Genomic DNA, 12,272 nt, shown 5'->3' on the forward strand with positions numbered 1-12,272 from the left:
TCGTGTGGGGTTCGGGGCCATCTTCGTGCGAAATTCACAATTCAATATTCGTGTGTCCATCGGGTGTACATTTCGGCACAGTGTGGCTTTAAGTCCAACATCTATTTCTGATTAAGAAGCCCTTTAAGGCAATGTTGGTATTGCAATATCTTATCTGCAATATCTGTGTAGCCGGTGTTGAATCTACCAACAGGCCATAGATAACATCCATAATGCATCACAATATTGATCCCTAATTCCTCTCATATGGCATTTCAGTGCTTGCCGAGTTGTCAAGCTGCAGTTTTGGTGGCCAGGGTGTTGTGAAAAATACATCTGTCAAATTCAGTTTAGGGCAAAAGCGCTCAGAACGTTGACAGCTGGAAAGTATGACCAAAAGTTAAAAAAAAAAAATAAATAATAATCAAGTGAAGAAGACTGAGTGCAAGATGAAAGGAGCAGGAGGACAGAGCAGGGCACATAGGGAGGAATCAGTGAATCTTTACGGAGCTCCAGCCCAGAGTATAAATCATGAATCATTTACAGTCTCTTCCCTCCGGAGCCTGTGTTTAAATATTAATGCTCTCCATTCAGATCACAGCCACCCTGACCCGCATAGCTAGGTCTACTCCCCAAGGACGGCATGTATGCTATCCACACGCACGCACGCACGCACACACACACACACACACACGCACGCACACACACACACACACACACACACACACAAAGCACTTCGATGGATCATAGGCATGGCTAGAAAATACAGAACGGCTAAAAAGGCCCACCATATATCATACAGTCTCTTAGCTATGTGCATATGAAATACACACACAATATACCACACAACACAAGAGCTATGAGCACCAGGGGCCTGTACTACGAAGCTGGTTCAACCTAACCTGGATATGTTTGAGTTAGCCGGTTGGCCTAATCCAAAACATACGCGCTCTCGCTAAACTGTACTACGACGCTGGTTATCAAGTGGATCGCTCAAGCCAGCCGTGTCCTATCTAGTTAGGTGCGCGTTCACATGAAAGGGGTGGTATTTGGAGCATTCGACCAATCACAAACATGAAGCGCACTGACAGCGCAGCGTCATACTTCCTGAATGAAAAGTGAACTTTAATACTAGTCTAAAATGAAGAAGTTAAACTTTAAACATCCATGACTTAAACACTTTATCCAGGATGAAAGCCACAGAGCTGCACCTGCAAGGTGAATACAGCTGGGAACAGAACACGTGTTTGAATGCGTACATTAACAGGTTTATGATATCACTGCCCCGTCTAAAACACGATCTGACTTCAATTACATTTGTCTCGAGTGTTTCGTCAACTTAATGTGTTGCTTAAAATAATACTTCTGCATACAGTATGTGACACTGTGAGTGTTGCACGGCCAGATACGGCTCAGCTGACTCAGATAAGGAGATATATGATACATTATGAAGTGATATGCCGCAGACTGTACTTAATGTACTCTGATCCGGTTACTTATGTTGTGGCCGATATTTAAGTGCTTTCTTAACGCTAATGTTATAATAGTCAGATTGCTCTGAAGATGGAGGTGATATTCTATTCATGTTCACGTTCACACAGTCGGTGATTTTTGCCGGTCGTCTTTCCTGCAACGGCAGCTTTTCTGTATTTCCTTTCTCCTGTAATATGACTTGATCGCTTTAAACTCAGCATAAGTTACCATGGAGATCTAGCCTGCTAAAAAGAGAACCAGCTTCGTAGGACCGGATAGCCGGAGTTTTCCCTGAATTTAGCCGCTAAGCGAAAATCCTGCTTCGTAGTATACCCCCCTGATGAAAGTAAGCCAATGTTCACTCTCCTCTGTCAGTTCCTTATAACTCCCAAGGGTGACATCAGGCCCTTTAGCAGCTTAATGCTCCATGTGTAAACTAGATTACTAATTTATTCTATCTTCCAATATGGGCTGGAGAGGTAACACACAGTGGGTTTATCAGAGCATATTTAGCAGGAAGCAGCAGCTGCTTGCAATGCCTGGACACTAAGTTGATAAGAGTAGTGAGTAGGGCTGCAACATTCCGGGAATTTTCAAAGATGGAAACTTTCCACGGGAATTAACGGGAATTTATGGGAATAAACTGGGAATGTTCAAAATGTAAGGTTGGCTCTTCATAGGGATTTTAAATATAGTTGGGGAAAGTATATTTTAGCATAATCTTGACTAAAACAAACAGATGCCATTCAAGTACACTTGAATATCCATTTTATTGAGACCACACAAAGGTTCGCAACAGGCTCACAAATGAGAGAGTGGAAAAACTGGTTGGCATTCGGGCAAACCTAAGCTCTTTGAGCCGGACACAGAGCCATCCTCACCAAGGTGGACAGTGACACTGAGGAGGAAGACTCAGAGTGATGTTGATGAGGCCCAGGAAGAGCCCGTCGACTGAAAGGGTTTAGCAAAAATGCAGAGGATCGCTTGAAGGAAGATGTGCTTTTGTTTAATGGGACTTTTTGGAGGGCTCTTCTCATTTAACATCTTGATTGGGACTTTGTGGGGATTTTTAGATGGGGTGCATTTTGTTCATTTTTTAATGAGTGGGGTTGGGGGGGATGGGTAACATTTAACTCAACATTCCTGTTTTCGTTCTTCAATGAAACAAATAATTGTTAAATCAAATAATTAAAACTTGTTCTGTTCTACTTAAAAAAAAAAAATCTGTTTAAATGTCATGTTTTTTCTTTAATTTTGCATCGAATATTTCCAAAATTCCCCAGCTTAACTTCCCATGGAAACTTTCCCGAAATGTTCCGCCCCTTTCAACCCTAATAGTGAGTGTGATCAAAACAACAACAAAAACGTTGCATGGCTTAAGACCAAAACAAGGAGCTGAAAGAGGCTAAAAAGCTCATACATGTAAGTTATCTGACCCAATGCTAAAACAGAAAACACCTTCAATTGAAGGTCAGATTTGTCTTTCTGTGTATAATCTGTTTTTAGTGTGACGGCCCCAGAGCCTGTGGCCTCAGGCGTGTTGCGGGTCCTGTGATGGCGGTGGAGCTGAGGAGACCAATCAGCATGGGGACACCTGGCCGGAGCCCCAGGTGCTACTTAAGCCCAGCTGCCGGAGTCACGGGGCGATCGCGACTCTCCGAGACTGATGTGGGAAACCCGCCCCTCGCCCAGCCTCTCACTTTACATCCGGAGCTTGTTTGCAGAACTCACGGCCGTGTTATGTTTTTGGAGTTGCCACAATAAATGTGCCGTGGTTTTTGGAAACCCTCGAACGTCTCTCTCTCTCTTTCCGGTCATAAAGTAGATGTAAAAACTGAACTACAGCCTTGGGTGTAACTTTTAAGTAAATAAACAACCAATGTGTTCAGGAAGATAGCATTGACACTAACTGTGTTCCACATGGGCTACTCCAATATTTGAAACTAAACAAAAGTAAACTTATGAATAGCTAATTAAATAAAAACACGAAATGTCTTGAGCAAGACACTTTCTTTGGCAGCAGGTAGTAGCTTTAGTGTGAATCGCACAGTTAATGCTGGAAACTGAATAAAAAGAAGTGCTCAGAGCAAAACACGGCAGTCGTATTGACAAAATACTCGCTCTTTCTTATTATCGCCCCCATCTCTTCCATTCCGCCTTTCTTGTTAACATCGAGGGCCTCTTTCCTACACGGAAACGACGACGATTTGACACTAAAACAAGCATTCCTGACATCTGCCGTGTGAGTGCTTCCTCCACCCGGCTCAAGACGATGAGGATCCTTCTCGAGCTTTACACCCCAATTAGTGTCAGCTCCTGGAGTCTGGAGCATTTCTCTTCACGGCACACTTTCTCCTGCCATTTCTCTCCTTGTTCTCAACCTTTAAATCCCATCTTTTTAGCCCCAAGCGCACGAGCACCTCCACGGGTATCTGGCTAATGTTTTGCTTTCTTTTTGGTCTCTGCTCGTGTTTTTTTTCTTTCTTTATCGCTATCTGCTTGACTGGTTCTCTCTCAGTGCTCTTTTAATACAGTTTAGATCAATCTTTCCAAATCAATACTTAATATCAGAAAGAAGCGCTGGCCTTTCGCTGTATGTACTCTGGCGTATCATCAAGACACATGCACCATCGTCTCCGTTCAACCTATTCACACCAAAGTAATGAGATATTGAATTGGAGTCAGATACACCGAGGTGAAGCCGATGCCATCCTCAATTGGTGCGTTTCTTAAAACCTAGTCCAGCAATAAAGCACCTGATAATATTTGACACGAGAGCCTCATTTTTCTTCATTTACCTCTCGGTGTCAGGACGCTGGTGGCTTCACACTGATTCCTCCACAAGTGAAAAAGCTGCATAATTGACAGTCGTATTTCACATGATAAATGAACCCGATGCCACCGACCCCTCTGCATTAAAAGCGTATCTTTCCAACCACGTTTCGTTTTTTTGAAGTGCCTACTTCTGAAATAACTTCTCGTATCTCAAGATATTCCCAGTCTTCCCATTACCCATGCATTACAGGCCTAAGTGTATTGGCTGGGACGAAGAGGCAGCAAGCAGAATTTAAGTATGTCTCATGCGCTGTGTAATGTATCATGTAAGGAGCCTCAAGCTTTTTAATGGGCTCGACTCTCATTATCTAGTCTCTGTTTTCTCGCCATGCCCTCTGAGAGTTCCCCCTAATGGAGGGACAAATATATTCATATGAGATCATAATTACGGCATTTTTAAGTAATGAGTTTAACCATCGGATGGAGCTGATATCTGCAAGCAGGACACGAGCGAGGTGGAGAACAGTTCAATCCGACACTGTCCCATTTCCCAACCAGCTTGTCTGTGATTTGTCTCCACTTCCTGTTTCCATCTGCTTCCCGTCTCTCCGGTGACTGATGGGCCTTTCCAGAAGCTGAGTAGCATGTCAGAGTTGCCGAGACCGATGCTTCCGTCAGGGTTGCCCGTTGGAGCTAGGATCCGACCGTGTTAAATGAACAGAAGCAGATGACTTCTGGAGAACACTAATTTAATTGAGATGCGCCGCGCCGCTGAATAGTTTCATTTGCATATTCCAGATATGAAGAGGCAGAGAAAACAATAGCCTCCGGGTTAGTAAAGGAAAACATGAAAAACAGCGAGGAATTACATTTGAAACGTGACGGCGGCATTTCCCAAACCAACGACTTTGCGCGAGACAGTTCAATCCGCCGAGTACGAACAGCTATTGTAAAAAGGAAGCTAATACAATCAGGTAATTGACAACACATTGAAGACATTTGTCCAAATATATGTGGCGTTGCTCCATGTGTTGTAGAAACAGCAGCGTCGGATATTCACTTCTCTGCCAAGAGGAGCTCATGCATAAACAACACTGTCATATTTATATAGGCATCCCCGCGGAGTCCTTCCACTATTGTGCTGTTATACTAACTACCTCTGCCTGGGGAACATGACAGTATCGCCACAACACATGCTCTTAAGTGATTAAAATTCACTCTTCCCTTGTAGGCCTCTTTATCGGTGAGTATTTTTGGTGTTTCTCCGCCGCGCTGAGGGTCACTGGGGGCAGCTGTGGGAAGCAGATAACAAATCCTATTTTTCATTGGCATTGAGTCGGAGCGCACACACAACGACACACAATGTTTTTGAGGCTGCCCTCTGGAGTGCTGGGTTGATAAAAACAGAATCCCTCCGTGGCACTTGAGCGTTATTATTCTCTCTTCTTTCTCCCTCTTATCTGAAGCCTATTGTTGGAACACAAGGTGGTTATTGGGTTTTGTCGAGAGAGGAGAGGAACGCACGGAGGACAAGCTTTATGCCCTCATTCTCTGCTCCAGTGCCGTGGAGAAAAGCAATCCCACATATAGCCTCCGCCCGTACCGGATTCGGAGTCTCGGAGCAGCTCTCTGAAATGAGAAGACATTTTCTCTGGGTGCAACATCGGATTTATTTTCGTGTTGAGGCGCTCTGTAATTGAATAAACTGTGGATAAATTATATTTTCCCAGTGTTCCCGGGCATACCTTGTCATCGCCAGTTAAAGTCATACCCAAAACGGTTTCAGAGGGACACTATGAACCTTATACCACCTCTCTCTCTCAGGCAGTGTGCAAAGCTATGATTAAGAGTTGGATTATTATATTATAAGACAGGCAAGTAACTGAGTGGGTGTTTTTGGTTCAGAGATGTACGTCATATTTTAGTTCTGATTTTGCTCGGCTCTCACTGACATATAGGCTGTATATTGATCCTCGCCCACGTCCTCATTCAGTATACATTTCTACTCGGTTATGTCAGAGAGGTGATGTCTGCAAGAGGGCCTCTCAAATTCATACCGTACACTCACAACGTTGTTAACTTTTTCTAGTTTGCAGCCAAGTAAAGTTTCCCTTCTGCTCCCAGCTCTTGGATCTAATGAGGGTTTTAGAGAGCGAGAGAGAGAGAGAGAGAGAGAGACGCGCTAGCTTTCTGCGAGGCCTTGTTGTGAAATTAAAGGTCATTCTTACTGGATGAGCAACCCTGATACCTCCTATCTCTTCCCTCGCTGGCCAACGGGGGAAATCAAATGCTATTAGACCAAAGAAGCGTCCTTTATCATTGCGGTCATTATCATCCGAATCATCACCCCGGCCACGAAGCATCATTTAGCCTTCCCATTTAACTTCTCACCAGCCGTGTGTCAGACATATCCACCAGTGACAATGTGTCCGGCAGTATTGGGAGCTGCGGGGGGAATTATTCAGGAAGGAAAGCAATTAGCGGGCCGGAAAAGGACGGAGATTCAAAGGCAGGGCTACAGTATTAGAACAAGGAGAGATAGAAGTTAGAGAGCTGAACGACTTATTAATGCCACTAATGAGGGTAACGCAAGGTTGAGATGGAGCTAGGTAATATACCTGCTGCGGTATGATTGTTAAAGCGTAATCCCTACTCAAACCAGAGCAGATCCAGAAATAAGAGGATAAGCCCAGTGAATCTCCCCGTTGAGCTTCAGAGGATTTGAATGTGATACAGATGAGTTGTAATGTAGGAAGTGATGCTTTATGCTAATGAAATACCTTGGGGAAATTACCAAGGAATCAAATTAATACTTGTTTGAAGATGGGACGTTTCCAGTGACAAAACAATTGGCTGTATCTAGTTATGAAAAGTAAATTATGGAAACAACGGCTTCCTCTTTCAAATGGAATATATATAGAAGTCTATGAGAACATGGCCCTGCTTTTCACTTGTTTTACTACACAATAATAACGATGAGTTTATTGACTTAATTGCTAGTATACTGTAAAAGCACGATGTTGATTTTGTAAATTGTGGTTCTATTTATAGTAACAGTTAGTCCATGTTTCCGTCTTGTGTTTTTGAAGTTCAAGGAAGTAGGTTGTTGTGGGGGAAAGTTCTGTAGCAATGGAGACTCGGAGAGACACGAGGAGAGCTGGAGCTTTGATGGCAAACACTGACGGTTTATTTGGAGTTACGGCCGGAGAATTGACGAGACAGGTGGTGGGTCACGAGTTGACTCAGCGGTTGCCAAATCAATTCTGAAGAACTCTTCTGCACTCGAACTAGTTCAGAGTGTAATAATCAACATTCTTCATCAGTGAGACCAAACACTTATGGACCCTGAATCTAACTAGAGCTCTCGTCCATAGGAAAGAATGTGCGCCAGGGAACCTACGTCCCTGAACAGTAAACTACCTCATGGCGGCTTTTGCTCGGTCATAGTCTGGCAACAACAATGCGCCCAAGCTGCTCCTCCTTAAGAGAGATAGCAGCAAGGCTGTAGACCTGTGCCACGGGGAAGGAGACAGCAAAGAGAGAAAACGATGAACTGGGTCGAAGGCAGTAGCGTGGGGTGGGGGAAAATGTAGGGGAAGCCAATGTTTTTGGGTCGGGGGGGTGGTCAATAACGTAACCAGATGAGTGATTACAGCGCCCGGTAACATTTTACACACATTTGTATCATACAGATGCAGGACTTGTACACGCCTGTTATCTAAGCGACAGGTCCGCACGCACTCTCCAGCTGAAACTCTCTCGTCTTATTAATTTAAGCATTTTCTTATTAATTTATGCCAACCTCCCCCCACCAATGCAATACCAGCCGCTCAATGCGCAGTGCAGATTCGGTAATTAATAAATAAGAAGCATTCATTCACAAACTAAATCAGGAGACCTTTAAAGTTTTACGTTCACATCAAAGTATCAGTTTGCGTTGTGTTGATAATGGACGAGACCCGCCGAGTCAGCGTAAAGTTGAGACGATCTCTGTTTAATGTCTGAATCTGATAACAGATCAAATGATCAGTTTTACATACATTTCCCTCAGTGACTCCTCTCATTGGAACGTTTACAAAAAGGGAAGAGGAAACGTGAGGGACACAATATATACAAAAAGTAAAATCACAAAGAAAGGAAATGAAATTCCTCACAACAATAAACTTCTGAGCACAGCTCTCCGACCTTGCCAGGTATTTAACATTCAATAAAATGAAGAACACAGAATGAAATAATATAAAACACAGAATGTGTGTGATTATACAAGATTAAATTAAATAAACCCCACTGCATATTTACATCTGTTACACTAACACACACGGCAAGTGCAGCAACAGTCCTCGTCTCTGTAATTAGTTCAGTCCGTAGTCCAAAAGTAACACAAAAATATAAACAATCTCATCTATTCAGGTGATCGGGCCCTATGTGGCATGCTATCTGCGGGGCTGATTTTCGGATAGCTGCACCCTGTGCTAATTAAACAACTGCAATAAAACAACTACTTCAGACGGAACACCTGCAGCTAAATCCAGGCAAGCAATGCACAATAACCAACAGAACCACATCAGAAATTGCACACATAGCTAGTGCTACACGGGCAGTTCAGGCAACAGGTATGCACAGAGAGAAAGGGGTGTGCATTTCACTCACCCTATTTGAAGAGGAAGGCCATTCTCCTGTCGTTCATGGTAGCGAAGTGGTCAATAACAATGTCATAGAACTTCCCAGCGGCCTTTAGGTCCTCCACAACAACAGAGTCAATGGATATTGTGGCTAGGTTGACAAGTCTGTCCTGTCCACACGTGTTCCTCAGATACGTTTTGATCCTTTTTAGACAGGAAAAGGAGCGCTCTGCTGATGTGCTGGCGGCTGGTATCGTGAGCATGAGCTGGAGCAGCTTGGAGACCTCGGAGAGTGTGCCCTGCTGTAGGTCATCCTCAATAAGAAGCTGTATCAGCTCTCCTGGTGGCTTGTGAAACAACCTGTTGTTGTTCAGCGTGTGCAGCAATCCTGACGCGTCCAAAAAGCTTTAATTTCACAGCACAATCTATATGATTTTTAGATTTACCGTGCCTCTCAATTGCCCGTAACAGGTTGGCAAGGTCGATCAATCCTGAAGTTGCCCAAGGATTGTTCAGGGAGCACGAAAAGAAGACATGGCCACCAAAATAGACGCTGAAGTTTAGCGCTTCCAGTTAGCCACTCCGTGCGGACATAATTGTCCTCATTGAACGTCCGATTAGATCCCTTATTCCTCTGTGTACACAGCTCGAGTGTGGGCGTTGTCCTGCCATCTGCTTTAATGTTTAGTTGCTGCTGTAGCGGAAGTTTAGTGAAGTTATGCTTAATTAAGTACGCCAAATCTCCTCCCTCCATAATGCTTCATTTGCTTGATAATTTCTAACGGCGGTGATGACAGTTACAGTATTAAAATTGATGTTGATGTGATTGAATGGCAGTGTCCAATCAAATCGCCAGCCGCCAGCCGCCCCTGAAGGGAAGCTAGAGGCGGCTAGCTTCCCCTGGCATGGCCCTGACCAATCACAGGTTGGCAGGGGCATCACGTGGGCCTCATCTGATTGGTTGATCCCTCAATTTTTTTTCACCAAGGGAAGCTAGAGAGGCTTCTCAATACTCAAATTTCCCCTCCTCGACTCCCCTCCTCGACTCCCCTCCTCGAGACTTAGTCCCGCCCACAGGAGATGCGAGCGGAGGACCGAGGAGGGGAACCGGGGAAAGAGGAGGGGAAGCAGCAGACGTTTAAAGAAATGAGAACTCCTCTCCTCTGAGCGGTCATATTAAAGCGACGTCCGTTCATTATTACGTGGCAACAGCTGCATCAGCTGTCGAGTGTTTTGTCATATTTTATAATCTCTGTTAGATCAGCTGAACATTGTTCCCCCACATATTTACCTTGAATTCATTGAGAGTGCGGTATAATGAGACAATAACAGGCTACAGATGCGGACACACACACACACAAATATATTTATATAAATATATGCAATTTAAAGTATGAGAGCACTCTCATAATAACGTAACACAATCAGAGACTGGATATATCCTCCCCCCCCCCCCCCCTCTCTCTCTGGTCGCTGAAATGGGGAATTGAAATTACGGGCCAAAAGTTGTATTTGCAAGTATTAAAAGTAAGCAGAGGACACCAAACCAACTGAGACCTGTCTGTCCGCCGCATCTGCGCACACACTGTACCACACACACACCTACACATTGTACAGGACATACCTACACACTGTACCACACACACACACACACACACACACACACACACACACACACACACACACACACACACACACACACACACACACACACACACACACACACACACACACACACACACACACACACACACACACACACACACACACACACACACACACACACACACACACACACACACACACACACACACACACACACACACTGCACCATACACACCTAAGCTCCTAAAGCATAACCAGGCTACAGCCGTTGTGTATTTTAGTATGTGAAGCACTAAATGTTCTTAGAAAAATATCGACTCTTTGTTTGTATATATCTACTAAACTAAAGCAAATAAAGAGAGTAGGTCTGTTATACTGAGTGATATTTATTTTACACACTGCTCTGCTTTCTGCAGGACCTCACAGCTGTTCTCACTGTAAACATCGCGTTGCGATGAGAGCAGTTTCTAAAATAATATCCAGGGGATGTATGCAGAGCTGTCATTGGCTGAGATAAGTCCGGCCGTGTGTCACGCCTCCACCGTTCCCGGAAATGCATCCGCGGAGGAGCCGTGGAGGAACCATCAGTGTATCCTCGGTTATAGCTCCTCCAGAGAGCCTCCTCGACGCTCGATCCTCGGTCCTCGGTGTGCATTTAGAGAAATGAGACGTCCTTCAAAATGGCGCGCTGAAATTCATTTCCGAGTCACTACCGGAGGACCGAGGAGTCGAGGAGTCGAGGAGGGGAAATTTGAGTATTGAGAAGCCTCTTAGATTCTGCTGGCCTCCTCTCGCAACAGTGAATGCAATCTACTGTTTCACCATGACATCTAGAGGGGCGCTGTTTCACTCTTTGTAAAATACTCAATGAGAATGGGGGAGAGACGGAGAGACGGTCCGGCAGAAACACACATGAAAGGAGAATTACAGAAACAAAACAGTGTTTTTATTTAAATTATAACTACAATCCGAAAAAACAGGGGAAGCCTGGCTTCCCTTGGCCTCCGGGAGAAAACGCCACTGGTCGAAGGTTGAACACCTAAGCAAATTATTCCCTAACAGTTGTAACATTTGGCTTACCCAAAGCAAACATGTATTTTTCAGTATTCGGTTGCACTTATGTCCACCCTCTTGCGTCACTTCCTGTCCAATCAAAAACCAAGATGGTGACGGCCAAAATGCCAACATTGAGCCTTCACAAACCGTATTTCACTCTCCAATGGATGACATAACGCTGTCTTCTTCCACTATTCACTACCATACACTTAATGGGAGGAGTCCACAGAGAAGTATCACCCTTTTGGAGTACTTTCTTGCAGTTAGAACGATAAGCTAACAGATGAAAAATATCTCCAAACCAAAAGAGTACTGCTTGTTTTTCACACAAACCAGGCTGATTCACATTCAGCACAATTCAAGGTAAAGTAAACAAATAAAACAAAACGGGTACACTTGCTTCACGCTTTCAGGTCTAACTTACTTGAAAAGCATCACCAGGAGCAGGCAGAAGAGCAAGGAAACAGTTAACAAACAGCAGCAGCTAATACATACTACGGCTCCCAGCAGGTTGCTCAGTTGTCTCAATTAGCAGATGATATCTCAGTTCTAAGCAGGGGATCAACACTCAAGCTTTCAGTGTCATATAAATTAGCTCAGGTCCTCAGAAGCTTTAAGTCCCCTGTTCAAAGAAGGTGTTGTATTTCAGTGATATGAATTGTTTGTATCTGCTGATGACAAATCCCTCAGCAGACTTTTCCTGTCTCGGTAGGAACAGCACAGGTGTACATAATGAAATGAATGCTATCTGTATTCCTTTAA

This window comes from Pseudochaenichthys georgianus, chromosome 11 (genome assembly GCF_902827115.2).
Source record: "Pseudochaenichthys georgianus chromosome 11, fPseGeo1.2, whole genome shotgun sequence".
NCBI classification, from domain to species: domain Eukaryota; kingdom Metazoa; phylum Chordata; class Actinopteri; order Perciformes; family Channichthyidae; genus Pseudochaenichthys; species Pseudochaenichthys georgianus.